The sequence below is a fragment of the Aotus nancymaae genome, unplaced genomic scaffold (genome assembly GCF_030222135.1).
Source record: "Aotus nancymaae isolate 86718 unplaced genomic scaffold, 86718_ANA_hifiasm-v0.15.2.pri h1tg000012l, whole genome shotgun sequence".
In the NCBI taxonomy this organism is placed as follows: Eukaryota; Metazoa; Chordata; class Mammalia; order Primates; family Aotidae; genus Aotus; species Aotus nancymaae.
The window spans coordinates 36,207,172-36,232,946 of NW_026988423.1; the positions used below are offsets into that span (position 1 = coordinate 36,207,172).

At 43.0% G+C, this 25,775-nt stretch overlaps 1 protein-coding gene across 6 annotated transcripts in view; it reads left to right on the forward strand.

Moving 5' to 3' along the window:
• NTM (neurotrimin) overlaps positions 1-25,775 on the forward strand; it is a 970,307-nt gene that overhangs the window by 462,553 nt on the left and 481,979 nt on the right. The window lies entirely within an intron of this gene.

Sequence of the window (25,775 nt, forward strand, 5' to 3'; positions counted from 1 at the left end):
ACATTTAACCAGAGAGCCAGGGTTTGAGAAGCTGGTTTACGTTGTCCTTCAAATACCAAAGGTGAATTAATTCATGTTATCTAGTATATCTAATATGTCTTTGGAACTTAAACCAACTTTGCATTCCTGAGATAAAATATTTTGGTCATTAAAAAAATACATTCCTGGATTTTTTTAAAAAAGTACCTTTTCTTGCTCTCTAAAAGCACCTTAATAATTAAAAAAAAAAAAAAGAAAGAAAGAAAAAAAGACAAAATATACCTTTGAACTTAATTTGCTAATGTTTACCTGAGGATTTCCCATCCCTATAGGTGAGAAGGACATCTAATTTGCCTCTCTGGTATTATCCTTTTCTGGTTTTGAATCAAGGCTGTTCTCCATCAATAAGTGATCTGTGGAGCATTTTCTGTTTTTTTTTTTTTTTTTGAGACGGAGTCTCGCTCTTGTTACCCAGGCTGGAGTGCAATGGCGCGATCTCGGCTCACCACAACCTCCGCCTCCTGGGTTCAGGCAATTCTCCTGCCTCAGCCTCCTGAGTAGCTGGGATTACAGGCACGCGCCACCGTGCCCAGCTAATTTTTTTGTATTAATAGAGACGGGGTTTCACAATGTTGACCAGGATGGTCTCGATCTCTCGACCTCGTGATCCACCCGCCTCGGCCTCCCAAAGTGCTGGGATTACAGGCTTGAGGCATTTTCTGTTTTTAATCCTCTCTGAAACATTCCATTTAGCTTTTGAGTTATCTGTATCTTGTATTATTGTTGGGATTCATCTGTACATTCTTCTGTGCCTAATTATGGTTAAGTTTTTAAACTTCTGATAACACTTTGTTTTAAGCGTCACATGTATAATTTGACTTTCCATCCTTTGAATTATTTCCTTATATATTTTCTTGTTTTCAAATTTACTAGCAAGTGTCATTCCTGTTAATTAAAAGACTCTGCTTAATGTATTACCATCAATCAATTTGTTGTATTCCTAGTATTGCTTGTTTATACCTTTTCTGTCTTTTTTTCTTAACCTATGTTAAGAGAGGTTTAAGAGTTGTGTTGTTCTTTTCAGAGATCTACTTCTCAACTTTGTGAATTCTCTTGGATTTTTATTGGTTTTCTAAGTCAGTAGTTTCTTCTCTTATTTTTATTATTCCTTTGTTTTGTATATTCTTTGGGTTTACTCTGTTGTTCTTCTCTAATGACTTTAGTAGGTGATTAGCTCGTTGATTTTTATCTTTATATATTTTTTAAATTTCCCCTAAATACTACACTGTTTTAAGTATATCATGAGCCATTTAAATTTAATATTTTATTAACATCTCTTTCCAAATATTTTTAAATTATTGTTTGCATTTTAGATATATGAAATTTGAGTATGAATGAAATTTGAATTTTAAATATACCTATTGTATGTAAGTTGTTGCTTGCTCTGTAGTATAAATAGTACATATTCCATGTGTACTTGGAAAGGTATGTATTATTTATAGTAATCTATAGTTTCTATGAACACTCAGCAAGTGTCTCCGTGGAGCCTGAGTACAAACATTTAAGAAATAAGGAGCTGGGGCTGGGCTGAAGAGGCAAGATTAGCAGTCTCTCAGGTTGGGAACTGGCCGTAGGCTTAACAACAGAAATGCAGTTATTTGGGGGAAAACAAAAGCAGTGAGGTAGAAAATCAGGTAAGGAAGAGCAAAGCATGGGAGCAGAGCTGGAATGATCAGGAACTGGACCGTTTAGCAAAACCTGTACTGGGAAAGGTTTAGGGTCTTGTTAAGGCTCTGGCTTAAAAGCTATAAAGTGGGAACTTGATCATGACATGGTGGCTAAGGCTCCTGCTTCTGTGACTGCAGATTTAATTTCAAATCTGTATCTTTCATTTAGTTGTAGGGACTATGGTTGTCTTTTCTACAAAATAGGAATAATAATAATATCTCCCATATTGAGGAATTTGTCGAAAATTAAATATTGAGGCTATTGTGGAAATTAACTAATAAAGTGGTGAGTATTAAATGATTACTCAATAGCAAACTCAGTGAATTCAGTCTTATTATATATTTAAATTATTTTAATTACCTAAGTTTCAATTCTTATTAAATAAATTAAATTTAATTCTTATTAAATTCTAATAAGAGTAACTGTAATTGAGAAGTAGAAGGGAAGGAGGAGGGGAGATGAAGGTGAAGGGGAAAAAGAGATGAGAAGAGGCACAGAAATAGACTATTGTACATCTCCACTGTGCAAGGATAGGTCCTGCTTTCAGGACCTAGACTGTGGCCAACCTGCAGGAAGAGTCAGGAAGCTGTGGCTCATTCTGGGCAAGAGCCAAAGTGTCAGAATCACACAGTTCCTTCAGGAAAAGAAACCCAGCAATATTCTTCCCTCTTCTCCCACCTGTTCTGGAATTACAATCAGGTATAAAAGCAGTCCAGATTTGATGAACCATTTCTTACCTCTAGTATTGATTCTCTAGTTATGCCTCAGAACTCAGCAGTAGGGAAACACCTTTAAAAAAAATTGCAGATGGATGGGGAGTGCTGTTCACGCTCTATGATTAGGGAGGAAGACGTGCATTGAGGAAGTCCTGCTGCTTCAGTACCAGCCAGCAATATCATCCTTCAACTGTCAATACTTCAAATATTCTAACTGTATTTCTGTCCAGTTGATGAGATTTAAAATTATTTTGATCAATGTCTTCTGTTTGTCTGGCCCACTGAGACCATCCTGGAGGCTGGCTACCACACGTGGGAAATATCCATTATGTATTTGTAGAATTTTAACCAGTAAGAGAAACAGTTGTTCTCTTTATTCTTTATTTTAGTCTTTTATAATGAAGTTTGCTGAGTATCATGTAGATGTGTTGTATCATTGAATGGAATATCATTAAGGGGTTCTAAAATTCAGGTATAAAGTTGATATGAAATAAAAGATACACCGAATATATACTTTTTTCTTCATCTCATAAAAATTCCCTCTCCTCCACGCAGGTCTAACTTGTACATTTCCCCTTGGTTACAGCTAAACAATCTAATAGCTGTAGATAAAGACATGGTACCCGCAGTAGCCATAACGCTCCAGTTGGAGTTTCCTTGATTTTTCTTATTAAATAGTTGATCCCTTTTTCTTCTCATCTGATAAGGTTAAACTGCAGCCATTTGGAATGCTTTTCGTCTACATGAAAGTCGTCTTCCTGATGATGTGGTAATATCAATAGTAATACAGCATTCAGCTGCCTGCCAGGCTATGGGGAAGGTCACAATGGACATTATTACAGAGAACACATGCCTCCCATGAAACATTCATGCTTTATAGCAGCCTCCGCTTCACTGCTTCTTGAAGAGGTCCACTTCCCTTTGACCTTTGATAATGGCATTAACGTGCATGCTCATTTCAAAAATACTATTAATAACTAACATTTAGATAGTCTTTACATTTTACAAAGAGCATTCACATCTGTCATCACCCTTGGTTCTCATTCCAACTCTAGACTGCAGATGTCAGATTGGCGCCAAATCACACACCTAGGAAATACCAGAGCCAGAACTAAAACCCCTACCTTCTCCTCCAAGTCCCTGATCTTTTAATTACATCACAATGCACAGTAGAGTTTCAACACTGTATTTTTCACAAAGTAGGGAGTGTTACGTGAGCCAATTGCTTATTATATTACTTTTCAGTGTTTCCAGAAAAGGGTATCTTAAATAATCCCTTGCCAAGTGGCTGACTTTTCTTACACAAACAATTTTGCTGCTTAGAACATTTGTTTCCTCAAGTATAAAATAGGTGTATAATCATTTCTCCTAATAATGACATGAGGCTAAATGAACTCATTACAGTTAAGAATTTTTGGCTTCCCTATTTTGGCTTATCAATGGCATGTTTCAAGGAAAGCTCAATACTGTAAAAATTAAGACTTTAGAGGAAGACAGGGATGTACACCCTGCTTCCAGGAAAGACTAATTTACAGCAGTTGTTCCTAATGTGTTTTGGGTCAGATAGAACTAGATTAGGCCATTTTTGCATTGCTGTAAAGAAATACCTGAGACTGGGTAATTTATAAAGAAAAGAGGTTTAATTGGCTCATGGCTCTGCAGGCTGTCAAAGCATGGCACCAGAATCTGCTTGGCTTCTGGGTTGGCCTCAAGGAGCTTTCACTCATGACAGAAGACGAAGTGGGAGTAGACATTTCACATGGTGAAAACAAGAGCAAGAGAGAGAGGGAAGCGCCACACACTTTCAAAGGATCAGGTCTCTGGAAAACTCACTATCACAAAGACAACTCCAAGCCGTGGGGGATCTGCCCCCATGACCCAAACACCCCCAGTCAGGCCCCACCTCCGGCACTGGAAATTATAACTCAGTGTGAGATCTGAGCAGTCAAACATCCCAACTATATCAAGAACTTTGTAATCTTTTGAGGACAATGATCCTTCCTAGAAAAGTGTCCACTGATAAAAATTGTTGCATAACATTTCAGAGGCATTTATAGTTTAGCCAATATTCATCTCTGGTTGCCGATTAAGACTTCAGGGCTAGAGGCATGTAATTTGCACTCAGGTTGCTAAGTGTAGGTTGCAGTGACCGTCAACGGTAACCTAATACCCAGAATCAGCTTTAATTGCTTGCTAATATTAGTGTAGATATAAACACTTAATTAGTGTAAATACAAATCATTGCATTGACAGGTAAAATGCACTTTTACTTCCACAGTTGCAACTTTGGGTGTTTGGGTTAGCAAACTGTTTGAAGTAAAGAATTGCCATGCAGTAACAAACAAGGATATTCACTAAGTGCATTCAAATTAGGTTAAATTTGCATACTACAAGCTGTTATAAGACATTAGCCCATTGTAACCAGGAGAAAAATAAAGTTAGCACTATCTCTTTGCCTTCCTCACTTCACTTGGCTCCAAACTTAGCCACTCTGATGATACAGTGCTAAGAAGTCACACTTTTCTCCCTGTAAATGACTCCTGACCCCTGCAGAATATACATGTCTACTAGGAAGACACAGAGTTGGGAGGCTTTTGGGAGACTGGGGGTAGATTTCCTTTCCTTGACATGAAAGTTTGGCTTGTCCTTCCAAAAATAAGGTCGTTGTCTTCCATTGGCTTTAAAGAAAACTAAGAAACAAAAAAGGAATTAGCTGAATTTCCTTTGGGTAGGTAGCAACTGCTGATCAGAAGGGTCTAATGAGGTTAGCAGCAGCAATCAATGTTCAAAGAGAGGTGGTGACAAGGTCACCAGGTCAGGCAGTGCCATCGGATTTGGCTGCAATTGTCTCGTCGATAAATGTCCTGGCAGGAAATTACTATAAACAAACTGCTGCATCTTTTTAATTCAGGTGTGGGCTGAGGCTAGGGCACTGACCCACAGGATTTCCTGAGGAGAAGAGGCAGCAGGTTATTTCTCAGATTTCTTTCAACAGACAAATCTATGGAGCTGAGCTGTGTGTAGAGAGATGTCCCCTTTTCCCACCTGTCTTATCTCATCTTTGCAGACTGTCATTCTTACCACTGTCGCGTTGATGCTGCTACTGGCTGGGCATGTGCCCTCCTGAGTGTCCACATCAAAGCTGAGTTGAGACTTGCTTTAGTCCATGGGGAACCAAAATTTGTTACGGTTAGCTAACTCTTCAAGTCTAAAGGAGAGTATTATGAGTTCAGGTTGTATATAATTATTGGTGTCAAATGGATCTAAATAAGTTATTAACTCAAAGTATAAAGTATAGGGGAAATTCCAGTATTCAAAATCTTTGGTATCCTAGAGCAACAGCATCCATAGAATCATGGAGCTGTTGAATATTGGGCAAGGAGGGGGCTTGGGAGGATGTACAGTCCAGCACCGGCATTTCAGTTATAAAGCCAAAACCTCAAGTCGTTAAATGATTCCCTGCTCGCAAGGCAGCCCTCCTGCTAATAGAAAAAATATTTTATAATATTCTTGTTGTGTGGCTAACATTTTCATTCACCATGGATTTTATCCCTTAATAAATCTAAGAAATGACATTTCACATTCTGGCTGGTCTGTAACCTCACATGCCCTGGTGAGAATGGCCTTTGTGTGTGTGCATGTGGCCGAGTGAAGGTAGATTCAGAGGAAGCCTTGCCTTGTCTGAGAAGCTTCTCTTTGCCCTTTGCAGAAAGCTTGGCATCCTTCTTCTGTGCCACTTATTTTTATACAAATGCCAGTGCAGCACCTTTTAGGACATTCTGTCATTCTGTCCTGCCAGGCAGTAAACTGCTTGAGGGAAGGAAACATAAATTAGCAATTGAAAGTAACTGCCAAATGATGGACCAAAGCCTGGCAGTAGATTATCTAACAGTTTAGTAAAATAAGAGGCAGAGAAAACGACACGAGATGGAGAAGGAGAAAAAAAGCAAGGAGGAGGAAAAAGTTGTCATTTTCATAAAGAGTTCTGCAGAAGCTTTTGTTCACTTTTCATTTCATATCCTAAATCAATTTACCTGCCTGGAACCAGGGGCTGGGGTGCTCGCCATGTTGGGGATGAGAGGGCTTCATTACCAGCTGTTGGACTCACAGATAGAATTGTCCTTGATGTTCCAGAATAGATAGAAAGGCAGAAACTGACAGAGGGGGAGTGTGGGGAAGGCTCCTGCAGGGACAGAGTGTTCTAACCTGCTGAGGTGGCTCCCCACGGAGCCATGAGCTGCGTGCAAATGGCAGTCAGTGTGTGCTTTGAAGCCTCCAGCCTTGGGAACTTCAAACAAGGAGAGGACAGACAGATGATCTATGGGAAATTAATATCTAACAGGTCTAAAATCTGTTCTTCCTGTCACCTTAATCTCCTATCTGCTCACTGACAGTATTTATTTTCTGAACACAGTGAACATGTAATACAACAGAGGTTCCCACACCCTTAACTTGCCTAAAACAGAAAATCTTACATTCCAATACAATCCATTTTAATTATTTTATTATTATTATTATTATTGCTTCTTTTAGAACTGTTTCTTTCTCTAGGTTTTAGAAGTTTTCCTAAAGGAATAGAGTAAATGAACTTTGAGAAAAGAGGTAGGCTGGCAGGTGGAATGCTGTGCTACTGCCCCAGCAGCTCCCCAGTCGCCTGGCGGATGCTCATGGAATCATGTGGAATAACAGTGCCTACTGGGACAGAATCACGTTTTCTGCCTCATACTTTCTGATTTGCTTTGATTGCTGGAATAGATAAGCTCACTCTGAAGTATACCTAGGAAGGAGAGATAATTTGTCTATACCCATCCATCCACCAACCCATGCATTTATCCATTCACTCATTCATCCAACCATTCATCTACTCATCCATCCACCCATCTACCCACCCATTCATCCACTCACCAATCCACCCATCCATTCACCCATCCATCCATCTGTCCATCTATCCATCCGTCTACCCATTCATCCATCCATCCATCCATCCTCCCATCCACCCACCCATTTATCCACTCATTCACCCACTCACCCATCCATCCATTTACTCACCCATCCACCTGCCCATCCATCCACGCATTCATTCACTCAGGATTTGTGCATTCAGGAAGATATTCAATCTACAAACATCTTTAGAGTGCCCAGAATTATGCTAGATGCTTGCAGTAAGAGAAGAAATAATTTGTGGCTCTGCCCTTAACGAGAATATGTTCTACAGAGTCAGCGTCCCACAAGCAGACCATTTTTTAAAATTTCCAACTTTTAAGTTTATGGGTACATATGCAGGATGTGCAGGTTTATTACACAGGTAAACATGTGCCATGGTTGTTTGCTGCACAGATCATCCCGTCACCCAAGCATTAACCCCAGAATCCATTCACTATTATTCCTGATCCTCGCCCTACTTCTCCACCCCAGACTTGGACAGGCCCGGTATATTTTGCTTCCCCCACATGTGTCCTTGTGTTGTCATCATTTGGCTCCCACTTATAAGTGAGAACATGTGGTAGTTGGTTTTACGTTCCTGCATTAGTTTGCTAAGGACAATGGCCTCCAGCTCTATCCATGTCCCTGCAAGAGACATGCTTTCATTCCTTTTTGTGGCTGCATAGTATTCCACGGTGTATATGTACCATGTTTTCTTTATATAGTCTATCATTGATAGATATTAGGTTGATTCAATGTCTTTGCTATTATGAATAGTGCTGCAATGAACATACACTTGCATATGTCTTTACAATAGAATATTCATTTGGGTATATATCCAGTAATGGGATTGCTGGGTCAAGTGGTATTTCTGCCTCTAGGTCTTTGAGGAATCACCAGACTCTCTTCTACAAATGACTGTACTATTTTACACTCCCACCAATGGTGTAAAAGCATTCCTCTTTCTCTACAACCTTGCCAGCATCTGCTGTTTCTTTCTTAATGAGTTATACACTCCTATTTTGAATAATGATATATTTATTTTTGGTATAATTTTCTAGAAAGCTAGCAATACAGATTATACATAGAAGGGCCTAGAATAGATGCATGGTCCATCTGTAATAGGTTAGGAAAGCAAGCCCAGACACGTTGCAACAATTTTACTAATTACTCTCACAAAGAAAGCATGGATATGTTTTTTACATCTCATAACGGAAGTCATCTTAAAATAAGGTGTTTTCTAGAGTGTTGCATGGGTAAAGACCAAGAGGGTTTTAATCCTAGGTGTGAAGAGTCTCTGAGCCGTCTTCATAATCGTGGGTCGGATAAGGTACACAGCGATTTAAAAAGACATATGAGGTTCTTCTTTTAGGGAGTTACCATCTGAGTGAGAAGGTAAAGCATTAAAGGACACCAAATTGTTTTTAAAAAGGAAAACTTCTGTTGCTCACGAGCACTGTATAGACAGTAAAGAGATTTATAGGATAGCTGGGGATTTGCCTGGTGTGGTCAGGTAAAGTCGTTCCAAGGATGTGACATTTCAGTTGAAATCTGAAGGAAGAGAGAAAACCGGTACTGCAAAAAGCAGAAGGAGGTGTAGTCTACACCAAGGAAGCATAAAGTGCTGAGTCTTGACATCAGCATGATCCCAGTATATTGAAAAATCAAAGAGAGGCAAATGTGCTTGCAGCCCAGTGAGTGAGGGAGAGGATTGAGGTAAGTTGGGGAGATAGGGGAAAGATCAGGCCACAGTAGGAGTTTGGGGTTTGTTTTAAGAGCGATGGGAAGACTTTGGAGGTTTTGAAGGAAAGTGGGTATTTAATTTGTTGTGCAAATGCAGATGCTTTCGAAAGTAAAAGGGCATTCTCAATAACTAGACCTGGACAAGGGGCATAAACTGGGTGCTGCAGGTAACTTGGGACATACATTTTCCCTGGTTTCAAGTTGTATGGAGACACAACGTCTGTTTCTAAAAGATTGTTCAAACTGCTCTGCAAATAATGCATAGGAGAGTGAGAGTGGAAATGCAGACAGTATAGACCAACGCAATGCACAGGGGCGGGTCGGGGAGGGAGGCCTGAAGATGCAGATGTGAGGGACCCGTGTGATGGGAACATCTGGGCTCTGTTTCTGTGAGGTGCTGCAATGCAGCCAGAGTCCTCATCCTAGACAGGGAACACAGGTGATGTGGCAATTCTAGATCGTCAGAACAAAGAAGCACCACTTGCAGCTTAAAAACGATAAATTTAGAACAATTTAAAGGAAGAACTTTTTACCTGGCAGGTAGTACGTACATGAAACTTGCTACTCCAAGACATGGTTCAGACTCACAGTCTAACGCGGTTAAAAGAAGGTGAATGGAATGAGTTGCTATGGGAAACCTAGTTATTTTTGGCGTGTCCATAATGTTTTGATATTAATTTAAAGAAAAGCACACCACAGCTTCTCCATATTCTCCATACCAAATTCAGAAGCAAGAGAGGACTAAAAACCTTTGTATGTAACTGACAATTTTTACATTTTAAATTCCCAACTCTTTACCAACAAGCTCAGATCTTACTCATTCCAGTAAGCAAAACAAAACAGGTGACACACACACAAAAAAGCTTTCTTTTGTTTCTGTCTTTCCTCAAACTACCATACCTTTTTTCCTTTCTGTCATTGCCAAATCTCTTGAAGTAGCTGTGTACACTTGATAGCCTTCATTTTCTTGCCTTCTGTTGCTCCTTAAATCAATGCCTTTTAACTTTCATCCTAACAATGTGTTTAAAGAACAGTCAAAATTCTCATTCAAGAATGGTGAAATCTCCCTAATATCAAATGCAATGGCATTGCTCTTCTGATCCTTCGGTCGTGCGTGCAGCCCTGGGAGATCTTTAAGCTCCCTACATATCTGAGACCCTCACCTCCCTCCATGGATTTTGACCTCCCTGGGGTAAGGACCATGCCTGATCAATCCTCCATCCACAATAGCTAGTTTAGTGCCTGACACACATCAGATATTTATGACATATTGTGGACTTGGATTAGGTTTAAAATTATCTACCTTGTTCTCTGCCAGACCCCTACGCCTGAAGATGGTGAGTGTCCAAAAAATGTTTGTTGAATAAGTGAAAGAAGAAACTCCTGGACTGATTAGACAGTCACCACATATTTATTGATCCTCTCTAGGGCACGATACTGTGTTAGGAGCACTGGTACTTGTCGGGGTGAATAAAGTGAGAACCCTACATCCATGGTCTTAGTTTCCTCATCATCCTTTCACTCTAGCAGCTTACAATGCTATTTTTTTCCACATCTTATTGCTACTGAAGAAACTTCATCTGTAACAGTGTAGTAATGTCCTTAAAAACATCATACATGATGACTTTTTCTTAGGCCTCAAGAAAATTACATATTGCATAATTTTATAATTAAAAGACATATTAGAGATCATCTAGTCTGACAGTCTCCAATTTTTTCAACAAATAATACTCATTTCTTAATCTCCATAACACCATTTTCAAAAATGTCTCACCAAAATTGTATTCAGCAACAACTCATTGTTTCTTTCAAATAAAGGCATGTACATATCTGTCCTCAAAGCCACTGAGCAGCATTCATTCAGAACTGTATATTTTTGAGTTATTATGACCCCAGTGCTGTGCTACAGGCCAAAAATTAAATGATGAACAAAGCAGATTTCTTTCTTGATCTTATGATCTAGTTAATAGGAAATATCCAATCTTCCCATCCTAGTTTATGGAATACCAGCCTAAAGAAAAGAAATGTCTTATTTATATCCAACTGTCCTTTGAAGATCTATGTATTCTTTTTGCATGTGTTTGAAAATTGTAAAATATTTCTGACCACCTTGAAGTCCTAGTACACTGTGGGAATGTCCAGGTGTGAAGCCATTCGTCTGGTCTCATAGCCCATTTTACAGGCAAGGACATTAAGGCCCATCCAAAAAGCTTTATCAGGGCTTGCTAAGGATCACACATCTAAGCAATGATAAAACTGGGGCTAGCACCCAGATATGCATTTCCAACTCTGTGCTTTGTCCTTTTTTCTCCTTTGATAAAAAGCCCTTGATCCTTTTTTATCTTTTTATATAATCTTAAAGTATCAAAGAAGTTTGTTAGTATTAGAACCTGTTTAACTTAGTTTAATCCAGTATTTTCCAAATGTAACTTACCCACTATTCTCTAATCTCACTGGGCAGTTGTCACCATCTCCTAGAACACAGGCCTTCCACAGAACAGACATATGTCAACGCTGACCCAGATAGTGAAGTTCTAATTCCTTCATTTGTCATTGAAATCTCTTAACCTCAACGTTGCCATCTCTGTCTTCCGTGACTCTATGCATCCTCTTCTAAAATTATACTCCTGAGTTATTTTATTCCCTGCCCCGAATATGCCTTGCCTTCCGTGGCTGTGTCTTTTCTCCCATCGTATCTTGGGCTACTGCAGCATCCCCTTTGTATCAGCCCACCTCAATTCCAGACATCTCTCCATCTTCCCATCCAGCGGCCTTCAATGAGTCCAGCTGGAAATCATGATTTCTTCTCTCCCCTCCCATAGTACTCACTGGCTGTACCTTTCATTTGGCAGTGAAAATGCATTACTCCTTGCGGTTAGTTATCTTTGTGTGTTCACATGTCCTTTCCTGGGGATAGGAACCTTGTCTTGTTCTTTATAACTCCCACAGGACAAGCAGTCAGGAAAAACAGAGAAATTTGAAAGCCAGTCAGGATTTCTCCCTCTCCCTCGCCCTCGCTAAATGACACCGCAAATTTGTACATCTTTCCTATCCTTGTTGCTAAAGCCTTAAATCCTGGCCTGTTATTTCTTGTCTAGTCTGTGTTATTGTCTCCTAACCTGTCTCCTTATCTCCTGGCTCACCCACCTTCCATCATCCTCCCAGCACCCTCCCGCTAGATGACCTTTCTAAACTAGAAATCTGATCAAGTTATTCCAATGACATCTCATCATTTGCAGGATTGAGCCCCAACTCCTTCATGTAGGATAAAAGGCTCTTTATTGCCTGGTTCTCGACAGCTCTCTCTCTCTCTCCCCCCTGATTTCCCTCATACCCCTCTCTCTTCCTGCTCCATCTTTTTCAGCTCCTGCCCCGCCTATGCCTCACCTTCCTTCTCAGTCTACGTATTACCGTACTGAGCCTTTATGAGGTTCTGGAATACATAAGTTGTTTTGTGATTTCTGTACATGCTATTGTGTTTGCTTGAAACGCTAACCCTCACCTTCCTACACACTCTCTTTTCTCCCTGCTATACTTTTTCATTTCTTTTCATTGGCTGTGCTTCTGTTAGTTACTTTGCTGAAGCTTCTATGAATAGGCCAGGATGAGCAAGTTGATGCTCTCCCTCTCTCTCTTTACATTTCTTCTTACCCGCCCCCACCCACACACATATTATTAGACACATTGCTTTGCAATTATTGAATTACTTATCTGTTTCTCCAGTTGGGCTAAGAGCAGAGAGGGATGCTGTTTGGGCAATCCTTGTGTCTCTGCCTTCTACCACAGAACCTGGTCAATGTGAGGAGCTCGGTATTTGTTGAGTTAATGAATAAATGTATACATGATCACCATTCATAGGACTCAGGAGGTTTTCTGCACACTGGTGGGCTAAATGAATATAAAATCAGATGGAGAGTTAAGTGAGAAGAGCCCCACAAATGAGGCAATGGCAGCCGCCGGTGCTTTGCTGTCACCTAAGCGGACACTGAGCTCACTGGCTTTGCTGGAGCAGCTCTGCAGCACGTTGAGCCGCAGCAGCTGGAATCGCTCTTGTTTGAATCCTCCCTTCTGGAACAGGGACTGAGGGAGTGAGAGACTAGCAAATAATCTGTGGGGCTTAATCTTTCTTTGCAAATCCCCAAATCGTGTGAAGTTGGCAAGAATCCAGGCATCTCCAACCCTTTGCCTACCAACGAGTCCCCACTCCTGCTTCTACGGAGGACACCTCAGGTATTTTAAATGTGGAAGGTGCTGGGATGGTGGAGAGCACCTTCACTCCTCTAATATAATTCATTCTCAGCCTGGAAAACTGGGAACATAAAGATCACAACCTCAGCCCGTCAGAGTTTTGCCACACTTCAGCTCCTAAGAAATCATTTCAATTCCTCAGTCTATTTTCCCCTTCAACATTCATCCATTATTTGTCCACTCATTCATTCATCCATCCAACCATCCATCCATCCATTTGTCCATCTGTCTATCCAGCTGTCCATCCATTCATCCAAGAGACATATCAGGTGCCTTCCCGGTGCCAGGTATGTTTCAGAGAATATGAATTTATGTTTATAGGGTTCACAATTTAGTAAATATTTTGTGTCATCTAAGAGTGCTCTAAAAATCTATAATCCTGACAAGTAGAAAAGATAAAACTTTTGAAAACTAAGGTTTCAAGGAAGCTCCTATTTCTTTCTTTTTTTCTTTTTTTTTTTTAAATGGAATTTCGCTCTTGTTGCCCAGGCTGGAATGCAATGGTGCGATCTCAGCTCACTGCAACTTCCACCTCCAGCGTTGAAGTGATTCTCCCGCCTCAGCCTCCTGAGTAGCTGAGCTGAGATTACAGGCATGCACCACTACGCCCGACTAATTCTGTATTTTTAGTAGAGAACAGGTTTCTCCATGTTGATCAGACAGATCTTGAACTCCCGACCTCAGGTGATCCACCCGCCTCGGCCTCTCAAAGTGCTGGAATTACATGCATGAGCCACTGCACCCGGTCCAAAGCTCTTCTTAAAACTGTATGGAGGACTGACAACCTGGAGCTAATAAAGATCCTGGTATGGATGACTTTCCCATATGTGTTGCTGGGAATCTAGGTGTCTTGAGGGACAATTAGAAGTATGACTGCCTCTTGTCCCTTTCCAATAGTCCTTTGAGGGTTGTTTTATCCTTCTGCCATTTAAATCATATTTTGCAAGTCTAACGAGACTTGAGGGGGTGATGCTCTGTCTGAGACTTCTCTTGTGTTCTTAAAGCACACACTTGAGTGGGATCACGGTTCCATTACTTACCAGTTCTGTGACTTGGATACTTTATATAACTGCTCTTTCCCTTGGTTTCCTTATCTGAAAAATAGGAATAATAATAGCACCCATTACCTAATGCATCCCATGATGAATGCTAGCTGAAAACAACATACGTAAAAGGCTTTGCAAATGCCTGGTTTAAGTGAAGTGCTTGACAAACAGTATTGAACAGGATGATGTTGATTATGACAATAAAAATAGATTCTGAGACACTTTGTATTTCCATTTTAGACGTGTCCCCCCTGTTTTTTCTCCTTTTCTCTTTCTGAGACGATTAAAGATTGTTCTTATTAGTAAGGAAACTTTTCCCCCTTTCTCACTTCCTCCCCGCACCCCTCTCCATTTTCTGGAGGTTTCTGGGCAGAAAGAAACATGTGTTTTTTATATATGAATAACTCCGATATCTATTAGAGTCTTCCGAGTGCAGAGAGCTTAGTCACTCCTGGGGGATGACGCATCTATATCGGGCCTCAGCTCCTATCTACAGCCTCCGTCAATGTCAAAAAGATCTCAGAGCAGGTGTGAGGTTCAGGATTTAAGAAAGAGCTAGAGCCAGTGAGACAGCCTTCACTGAGAGAGGGAGTGATGGGGCCCCCACGACCACCTCGTGTTTGGAGGGTCTCTGGAAGGACTCCTGGGACTCAGCACGCAGCAGTGCTTGTGGCTGGACTTCATTCTGTGCCATGGTGAGGACACAGTGCTGGATCATAAGGGGTCAAGGCACCGGCAGAGTCTAGAGGAACTCATGCGAGGCTTCCTTATGCTCTTTCTTTCCCACGAGGGTCTCACAGAGCCCACTGTCCCCCCATAAAAATGCAGCAAAACATGTGTGACGTTTCAGCCCAGGGAAGACCAGTAGAGACTCAGAACTCAAGGTTTTAACTGGAGGCTGGTCATATCGGCACCCTCTGCCTAGCACGTACTCGTATACGAGATTCCCAGAAGGAAAATCGATACTCAGCATAAACCACATTGCTTGCACAGATAATCTAGGCACAAGGAGCCACCCTTATTAGTTAGGGAACAGTGGAAACCCTCCTGAAATCCAAGTTTTCTGACGCCAGCCAAGGACCAAGCTTGCAAGCAGGCCTTTCTAAGGGCAGCAGGTCGCAGGAGGTATACTTCCACCACACCCTGCGTTCTCAGCTGCATTTCCTCGGTGGAGGTGATGATGGGGCTGCATCTTCTTTCTGATTTGCACATCCTCCATGGACAAACATTTATCTCCCTGTATACTGGCTACATACTTGTGAAAAAGGCCTGGCTGCCAGAAGCATGATAATGCCAAAGACCCTGATGTCCATCAGTGGGCACCTCCTTGTGAGTTGGCACCACCTAGAATGGAGCCTGATTTACTAGGGGCTTTTGTACGTCGATTGGCCTCCACTTCTTTTAGGGAATAGTCTTAGTCCCCTAGGATTTCTTCAGCCTTACCCCGGGCTTTCTGGCTTTCCCATGGGTATCCTGTTACTGAGAGCTGAGCATGAAGGGGACAATGGAGTCAGAAAGAAGATCCCTGTCTGTTGCCAAAAGAAGACATCATTTTCTATTTCATGTGAGCGTCTTATGAAGAACTAGGAAGAGCCTACACATCAACAACAAAATATTAATAAAGAGAGGCTGTACGGTCCCATCCCCAAGTGCTAAAAAGACTGCGGACCAATGTGACCTGTGGTATAATTGCACAATTTCAAGCAGCCTTTCCAAATTACAACGTAATCCCCCAGCACTGAGGGGCTTGGGAGGCCCCTCCCCCTCCCCGGGATTCATTTCTCTCTTCCACGTCCATCTCTCTCCTGCTCTAAATCTCTTCCCTTCTGTCTCTCTGTCTGTTCATCCTTCCATGTCCTCTATCTAGCTCTTCCTTTCTTGATAAAAATTAAGGAAAAACAACTTGATAGATTTTCCGATAACCTTCTAGAAAGTCTCACCGGGTTACATTTTGCTTTAATAGCATTTAAGCCAATCTGCCTGATGTTGCTGTAAAGGTCAATTAAATTCACCCTAAAAATTTCACTCCTGGCTCATTATACAATTGGAAAATGAATTAGAAGCACATGCTGCCCCTGAGGTTTCTGATATTTCACTAATGAATATGTCTTAAAATGCAAAAAAAAAAAAAAAAAAAATGGTGTTGTAGGCCACACAGAAGCTTGCAGTGTTACCAGCCTGGCGCAGACCAACATCATAGGTGGTCAGCTCTTCACCACCCCTCTGCACATTTAGAGCCCACTGTTAAACCCCAGGGCAGGCATCCAGCTCACCTGACTCTTCACTGGCTCCTCTTAGTGTGGTCTCAAGGCCCACAATTCAGTTTAATATCAGCCTGAGCAAAATGTGATTCTGAAGGTAAATCTACAAGGAGCTTTGAGGACAGAGCACATGTATTGCAAAGTCAGTTCTCAGTTGATCTGGGAATTCTCAGACTGTGGTAACATTGGAATTGTTTGAGTAGAGAACAGTCCTGTGGAGGAGGGAACATGCATTCCTGGGTCACTTTCAGGGCACAACTGGGGCCAAGAATACAGAGAACAAAAAGTCAAATTTGAACTCAACTCAAGGGAGTAATTTTAACTGACTTTCTTTCTCCCCCACCCCTGCCAAAACAAAGCCATCAGACAAGATAGCAACTTCCATGTCCCTGAGGAAGTCTTCAACAGAGCAGAGCAACCCCGTCCCAGGAGTCCATGTTTCAGGCAGAAGGCTCCTGAATTCATTCACTTATTTCTTCATTCTGCATATTTATTTCTATGTCCTAGACAGTATTAATCTTGAGAATGAACACAACAGCCTAGTTGTTAATATATGAATTGAGGATTTGGTTTTTGTTTTTTGTTTGATTGCAAGTTTATGTTTTAAAAGAAGAGTCCATATCTAAGTACCTAGTTTCAAATATTGTCCTAAAATTCAGATTTTTGCCCACACTGGAGTTGTAAAGGATTTTCATGTTCCTCTTACAGCAAAGGCTGTGACTTTTCTGCTTTCATGAAACTGCAAACTGGTATTTATCTTAGGGCAAGATGGCTCCAGCCCTTGAAATATAAGTTATTGGATGTCTGTCTTCAGACTTAAGTATAAACCTAGCTGAATTGACTAAAATATACAGAGACAATCTCTCAAGCCTTTCAGAGCGGAGAAAGGAAGCCTGAGTACTATCCTCCATGTCTCACAGATGTTCGTATAGGATTTTAGGATTCCAGGATGGAAGGGACATTGAGGTCATCTCACTGAAGTTTATCCTGTCTAAAACAAGGAAGCTGAGGAGACTTCCCTTGGGCAGTACAAGAACAAGACATCCTTCACCTAGGGTCTCTAGACTCAGGAGCGGTGTTCTTTCTTGGTATCACATTGACTGCCTCCATTTGCAAGATTGTGCTACTCACATGTATGATATTTTGGAAGGCGGAACCAAAATTTCTAGGAAGAGTGAGATTGCAAACCATCATGATGTACACTGAGAGTAGCCAGTGAGGCAGTGAAGGAAGGAGGCCCTTGTGAAGCCCTGGGCGTTTGACCTCAGGGCTGCTGTTTCTGGTGCCTTGATGGTGCTCCTCAAAGCCTGCTTCTGAAAGATTTCATCCAGGTGCTGGTGATGTTTCTGTTTCCATTTCCTGCTGTCTCTGTGTCCCTGTTCTTTATGTCAAGCCTGGTGCCAGCAGATGTTCTTGGGGTCCTCCTGACTCCACTGTGCAGCAGGCTGAGTGCAGTCAGAATGTCATCAAGAAGTACTGTGACCTCGGTCCAGGAAGTGATGATCAAAGTCATTCAGCAACTCCTCAGCATCATTGATATTCAGCATTCTAAACTTGGAACTGCAGAAATATAATCCAATGTAAAGACCATGGCCTGGAGATTCATGATAAGCGAGGGAGGAGATTTCCCTTTCCTTCTTTCCTAAATTGAACCTGCAAACCCTAACATTGAAAGCTGAACACTGCCCTGTTTGATGTCCACAAGACCAGTATATGGAACGACATGAGCACAGGCTAGGGTCCCTCCCTTTTCCCATCTCCCTTCTCTTCCCTAAAAACCTTCCACAGGTTAAGGATGTCCTGCTACCAATCAAACATGAGCTCCCATGCCACATGGCTGGGGAGGACCAGCCAGCACTTCTGGGCCTGGCAAAATTGAGGACTCATTTTGATCCACTTACATTTAAATATCAGAGCTAGTTATAATGACATGCTATGTAACTGAACACAATCAAATTTCAGATAAACCAGGGTAGGCCCAAAAGTTCACCTGATGAATTTCCTTGTAGAAATGGGGTTTCTTGTAGAAATGGGGTTAGTAGAATAAGAAATGGAGTGCCCAGCCTAGGAAGTCAGAGGGGTCAGTGAGGAAAGGAGGGAAGGAAGGAAGAAAAGTGAGACAGGGAGTTAGATCAGTCAATCACAGAATTACCCTGAAGACAAGAAATAGAAGGACTATCTAGTTTAGGATGTTATATATCCTTCTTGAAGTGTAAAGAGTTAGGAAAGAAAAGGGGAAGGGTAGAAAAGCAATCCAACGAAAGACAAAACGAATCCATGAGGGCAAAATCCATCAGGAAGGAAAGAGTGTGGAATGACTCCTGCTTAAAGCCGGTTTCTGGTCAGTCCCTGGAGCTTGTCACATGACAGCAGGACTCTCCTGCTGCTGGAGAGCCTAATAGGCAGGATTGGTCCAGGAACTCCTCCCTTTGGACTAACTGGTTTCAATTAAGACTACCACAAAAGCTAATTATCATTTTAAACCTGACTCTCAGACTCACTCTCCCTCTTGCTGTAAATGGATTGCTTAATGGTCCCAGTGCAGGGCTCTGAAACCCTGGAGGTTTCCTATTATTTCTTTGCCTCCAGCAGGGACCAGGGACTTCTAGAGTGTTAGGTTTCAAGGGAGAATAGGAGTAGCAATACCCTCTTTCTTTTTCACAGAAACAAAGACTGTTAGCATTGAGGGAATGTTCGATTTTGGTTTTGATATAGTCGGACCTTCTACTACATGAAAGAGTTTCCCTATGTGCCACCTCTGACCAGGATTTCCTGGCATTGTTTGAACACAACTGGTGACAGGGAGCTTGTTACCTCCTGGTCCATTTTGGACAGTTCTCATATTCAAAATGTCTCTGCTAATGTTCAGCTGATATCTGCCCTTTTTAATGTCCATGACTCCTTCCCAGTTCTGCCGCCCTGTAATGTTTCTGGGCTTAGACAACTGACAGTCGACTGAGCCAGCAGGCCCTGAGCTTGAGAGAGAGGAAAGCCACACACGTGCTGCACACACATTGTACATACTTGCATGCTGCACACACACTGTACACACACATGCTGCACACACACTGTATACACACACATGCTGCACACACACGCTACACACACATTGCACATACATACATGCTGCACACATACTGTATGCACACACATGCTGTACACACACGTGCTACACACACATGCTGCATACACATTGTACATACACACATGCTGCACACACACTGTACACACACTGTATACACACACATGCTGCACACACACATGCTGCACGCACATTGCACATACATACATGCTGCACACACACTATATGCACACACGTGCTGCACACACACATGCTGCACACACATGCTGCACACACACATGCTGCACACACATGCTGCACACTGTACACACACATGCTGCACACATGCTACACACACATTGCACATACATACATGCTGCACACACACTATATGCACACACATGCTGCACACACACATGCTACACACACATGCTGCACACACATGCTGCACACACATTGTACATACACACATGCTGCACACACACTGTACACAAACATGCTGCACACACACTGTACACACACATGCTGCACACACACGATGCACACTGTACACACACATGCTGCACACACATGCTACACACACGTTGCACATACATACATGCTGCACACACACTGTATGCACACACATGCTGCGCACACACATGCTGCACACACATGCTGCACACACATTGTACATACACACATGCTGCACACATGCTGTACACAAACATGCTGCACACACACTGTACACACACATGCTGCACACACACATGATGCACACTGTACACACACATGCTGCACACACACATTGCACATACATACATGCTGCACACACTGTATGCACACACATGCTGCACACACATGCTGCACACACATTGTACATACACACATGCTGCACACACACTGTACACAAACATGCTGCACACACACTGTACACACACATGCTGCACACACACATGCTGCACACATTGCACATACAGGCTGCACACACACTGTACACACACATGCTGCACACACATGCTGCACACACACTACACACACATGCTGCACACACACTACACACACATATGCTGCACACACACATACACACACATGCTGCACATACACTGTGTACACACCCTGTACACATACACATGCACACACACTGTACACACACATCCTGTGCACACATGCTGCACACACCCTGTATAGACACACATGCTGCACAAACTGTACACACACATGCTGCACACACACACTGTACACACACACACTGCACACACTGTACACACATACATGCTGCACACACACTGTACACACTCATGTTATGCACACATGCTGTGCACACATGCTGTACACACCCTGTACACATACACACTGCACACACACTGTACACATACATATGCTGCACACACATACATGCTGCACATACACGCTGTACACACTGTACACACACACGCTGCACACACTGTACACAGACATGCTGCACACACCATGTACACACACACATGCTGCACACACACTACACACACACGCTGCGCACACACTGTACACACACACATGCTGCACGCACACTGTGCACACACACCACACACACATGCTGCACACACTGCACACACACTGTACACACACACTGTGCACACACTACACACACATGCACACTGTACACACACAAGCTGTACACACATGCACACACAATGTACACACACGTGCTGCACACACACTACACTCACGCTGCACACACACTGTACACATACATATGCTGCACACACATACATGCTGCACACACATGCTGTACACACTGTAAACACACACGCTGCACACACTGTACACAGACATGCTGCACACACCATGTACACACACACATGCTGCACACACACTGTACACACACACATGCTGTGCACACACTGTACACACACTGCACACACATTGTACACACACATGCTGTGAACACAGGCTGCACACACACTGTACACACACATGCTGCACACACACTGTGCACACACACACCACACACACATGCTGCACACACTGCACACACTGTACACACACTGTGCACACACTACACACACACATGCACACTGTACACACACAAGCTGTACACACACACGCACACAGTGTACACACACATGCTGCACACACACTACACACACACTGCACACACATGCATGCATTGGCAGGTGCTTCCTTTTCACCCTTCTTTTTCCAGTCTTGCCCCAAATTTACATGGGAATACATGAAACAAACAAAAAAAATAGAGCCAGGAATGTCTATGGGGTTGGGGCTGGTCCCCTCAATGGCATCTGCAGTTGCTGCCTGTGCTTTGCAGCCTGAGGCCTATTTCTCAGTCCCATCTCCTCGGGGCCAGATGCCTGGAACAAACCCAGGGGCAGGCCTTAGGCACTGGGACCTGGCCTGACTCCTCTGTAGGGCCAGGTGAGCCACGCCTTCAGAGCTCCAAATCCCAAAGGAATGAGTATGCAAAACCAAGACCCACCTGACATTAATTTAGTGGGTGCCTGTGTGTCTCCCCATTGCAAATCTGTATGGACTAAAAATACCTGTGCCCTCCATGGCGCCAGAGACTGCTGACAAAGGAATTTGCATTTGCAGTCAGAAACACCCTTGGATTACTTTTGAAATCACCTCCCTTACATTTTAAACAGATTGGTGGATTCATCATTTAGGCTACCACCAGGAGGCAGCTATTAAGAGATGTGACTGGGAATGGCATTTTTCTTAAAAGGTTAAAAAAAAAAAGTGGTGATTTTCACTACAGTGTCTTGATTTTTTTGGCTTAAAAATAAAATCTGTTTGAACCTAGGATTCTTCAGACGAACTGATATCTTTAGGGAAAGTAGGTTAATAGCAAATGTTTTTGGAAAAACCAGGTGTCTTCCCAGTTCCCGTGGAATGAAAGCAGGGACTGTGCAACGCAGCCAAGATGGAGAGCAGGGAAGAGGTGGGGGAAGGGGGCGGCTCCCTTTCCTTCTGGGCCTCTTGGACTAGAGGAGGAGAGGGCAGGGTGCAATCGCAGGATCAATTAGCAGCCCAGAAGTAAATTAGCCAGGAAATTAGCTTTTCAGGTGTCCAACTGTGTGTCTTCTCAAAGACTGCAGTCCTACCCATCTGCTATTTACACTTTGTGCAGGGCTGGGGAAGGAATGTGGTTCCACTTACACATCCGGCCTGCCAGAGAGCAGGCCTCAGGGGTGCCTGAAAGCAGAGGGGAAATTGGAGGGATCCACAAAGGCTCGAGCGGAGAGGCTGCACGTCTGTCGCAGGTGCAGCAAAGAGGAAAACGCTGTGTGTGTGTGGATGGGGAGGTCTGCCTAGATGTGTGTCTGTGTGTCTGCATGTGTGTATGTGACCCTACGTGTCTGTATGTGTGTTGGTGTCTTTGTGTATCAATGTGAATAACCATATGCGTATGTGTGTGTGTCTGTGTCTATGCATGTCTGAGTGTGTGTCTACCTGTTTGTGAGTGTGTGTGTGTATATTGTGTAAGTATGTATGTGTGCATGTTTGGGTGCCTGTGTGTGTCTGCCTGTATATCTGTGTGTACATACCTGTGTTTGTATGTTGTATGCATGTGTGTGTCTGTGTTTATGTGTGTATCTGTATATCTGTATGTATACCATGTGCGCATGTCTGCATGTATGTGTCTGTGTGTATGAGTGTATGTCTGGGTGTCTGTGTGTGCAAATGTGTCTGTGTGTATGTATATGCCTGTGTATATAATGCAGGCATGAGGTTTACAGAGTGTTGAGGGCACAAAAAGGGGACTTGGTTTACGCGCAAGCACAGGCCACGGGACCCCACCACCAGCAGATGGAGCTGAAGGTACAGTTTGCAGGAGGCCAGGCTGAACCGCCAGCTGTTTCAGGTTTGCTGGAGACCTTGTGAAGGATGACCACGTTGAGTGGAAGAGCTATCTGCACAGAGAGAGAGGAAACCCGAACACACCCTGGAGCCCTGCTTCTTCACTACAAAGCCAGTGTTGTTTTGACTTGCTGATTGAATCACAGGTGAAAACTGACCACAGCACACCTCGCTTTATTTCAGTGTATGATTGGGAGATAAGGGGTCCCCTGTACCCAGCTTAGAATTAGAATTTTAAAGTCTGGATAAACCTTTAAAAGTCCAAGGCACCCTTTTGCTTTACAGACAAGAAAAAAGGAGCTTAATTCTCCAGTGGTTTTTGTCTCCTCTCCCTCACTCTATCCAACCCCCCCACCCTTTTTTGTCCAAGTCTTTCTTATCAAAACCTCCCTCCTGCCTCCTTTTCCTCCCGTCCGCTACAGTCTTTCATCACCTCCCACCTGAGCTCATTCAATGGTCTCCTAACTGGTCTCCCTGCCTGTGGGCTTTCCCCACTCCAGCCCTCTCCACACTGCCACCGGGTTCACCTTCCAGCACAGCCCCGATAGTGTCGGGGTCTGTGCAGACACTTCAGCGGGCACACACTGATTCTGCAGCTGCAGAATCAGACCCGGCTGTAGCCCGGCTCCAGTCTGCAAACAGCACGCCTTTCCAGCCCCACACTGGGTCACCTCTTTTGCTCTGTGCCTTCGAGAGCCAAACTGAGCTTCTTACTATGTCCATGCACACCCTGAGCTCTGCGTCACTCTACCTTTGTGATTGTCTTCTTTATCAATTCGCCCTCATCTTGTTTTATTTCCAAACGTCTCCTTCATCTCCCCTTCACATGCTACCTTCCCCATAAGGCCGTCCCGATGCCATCAGCTAGAATGATCTCTTTCCTGCTCTGAGCTCTCCAGGCACTTCCTCTTGACCCCTCTGCTGTAACCTGGGCCTTTCACAGGACACTGTGATCATCTGCAGACATGACCTGTCCCTCTACGTTGAAGGGGACTCGCCTCTTTGTATTCCCACTACTGTTGTACAAAGGAACTCAATAAGTTGTAAGGGAAAATGAATACAAGTATTTGCCCTTACATACATTTTTCCCAGCTAAGCCTCCATCTGAGGCAGTTTACGATGGTTTCCTCAGCTCAGTCTTTCCCACTGACTGACAGCATGACCACACATAATCATCCCCGAAATCCCCACAGTCTGGCTTCAGTTTCCTCAATTCTTAATTGAGAACATTAGTAAAAATCAGTAGAATTCACTTTTTAAAAATGTGTGTGCTATCCCCTAGTGGCAGACAAGTTTACCTCCCTCCCGGGCCCTCTCCCTTCCGTCAGGACTGGAAGAGGGGACGGGCTTCTCCCCGCCTACGTCCCATGACTTGTTGGAAAACCATTGTTTCAGAGGAAGAGTCTCCAGCCCTGCCAGTCACTGTGTGATTTACGACGACTCCTTCTACCTTTCATAGCTGGGAGACTTCCTCGCTCTCCTTTGGGGTGTAGATGGAAGCAATATAAGAGTTAAGAAGTTCTGCTGTCTCCGGCATCTGTTAACATTTCACTGGCTTCCCAAGAAATTGGCTCATCCTCTCCTTGCTCATCTTTTGTCCCAAATAAAATTTAAAATTATTTCAGATGGCTTAGTCGATGCCAGCTTGTAGCCTTCCAACTGCTATTTCTAAAAATTTATGCTCTCATTTTATTTTATTCTTAGGAGGATGATAGACTTTTAGAAACAGAAGGACACTTCAGTGATAATTCAGAAGATTTAATTTAATTGTAGATCTCAGGTCAGGTGCCACTGTCACACGCTTTCTTCCTTGTCCCTTGTTCTTCCTCATCTAAGACAGCTTCTGGAATTCCCATTGAAATGGAAGCAGACCTTAGATTACAGCCTCACCCATCAGCCCTGAACAGTCACTCCTGTGTGAGCACTGTTCTGTGAGAACGGCTCTCACTAGCCTCCTCTATACCTAAGGACTTCACTGTTGCTACAGCTGTAGGTCAGCTGGTATTTACTGATCACAGACTATGTGCTATTCATCTTATTTCATTCACACCTCAACCGTACAGGGCAGACACTAATTTTACAAGATGGAAAACAGACATAGAATGTTTAAGTAACTTGACGAATGTCCCTCGCCTTCAGGAGGTAAAGCTGGGATAGAAACCTGGGAATTCTGACTCAAGCCTTTGCTTTTATCAAGTCCATTTTCATGCACTCTTGTGAAGGCAAAAGC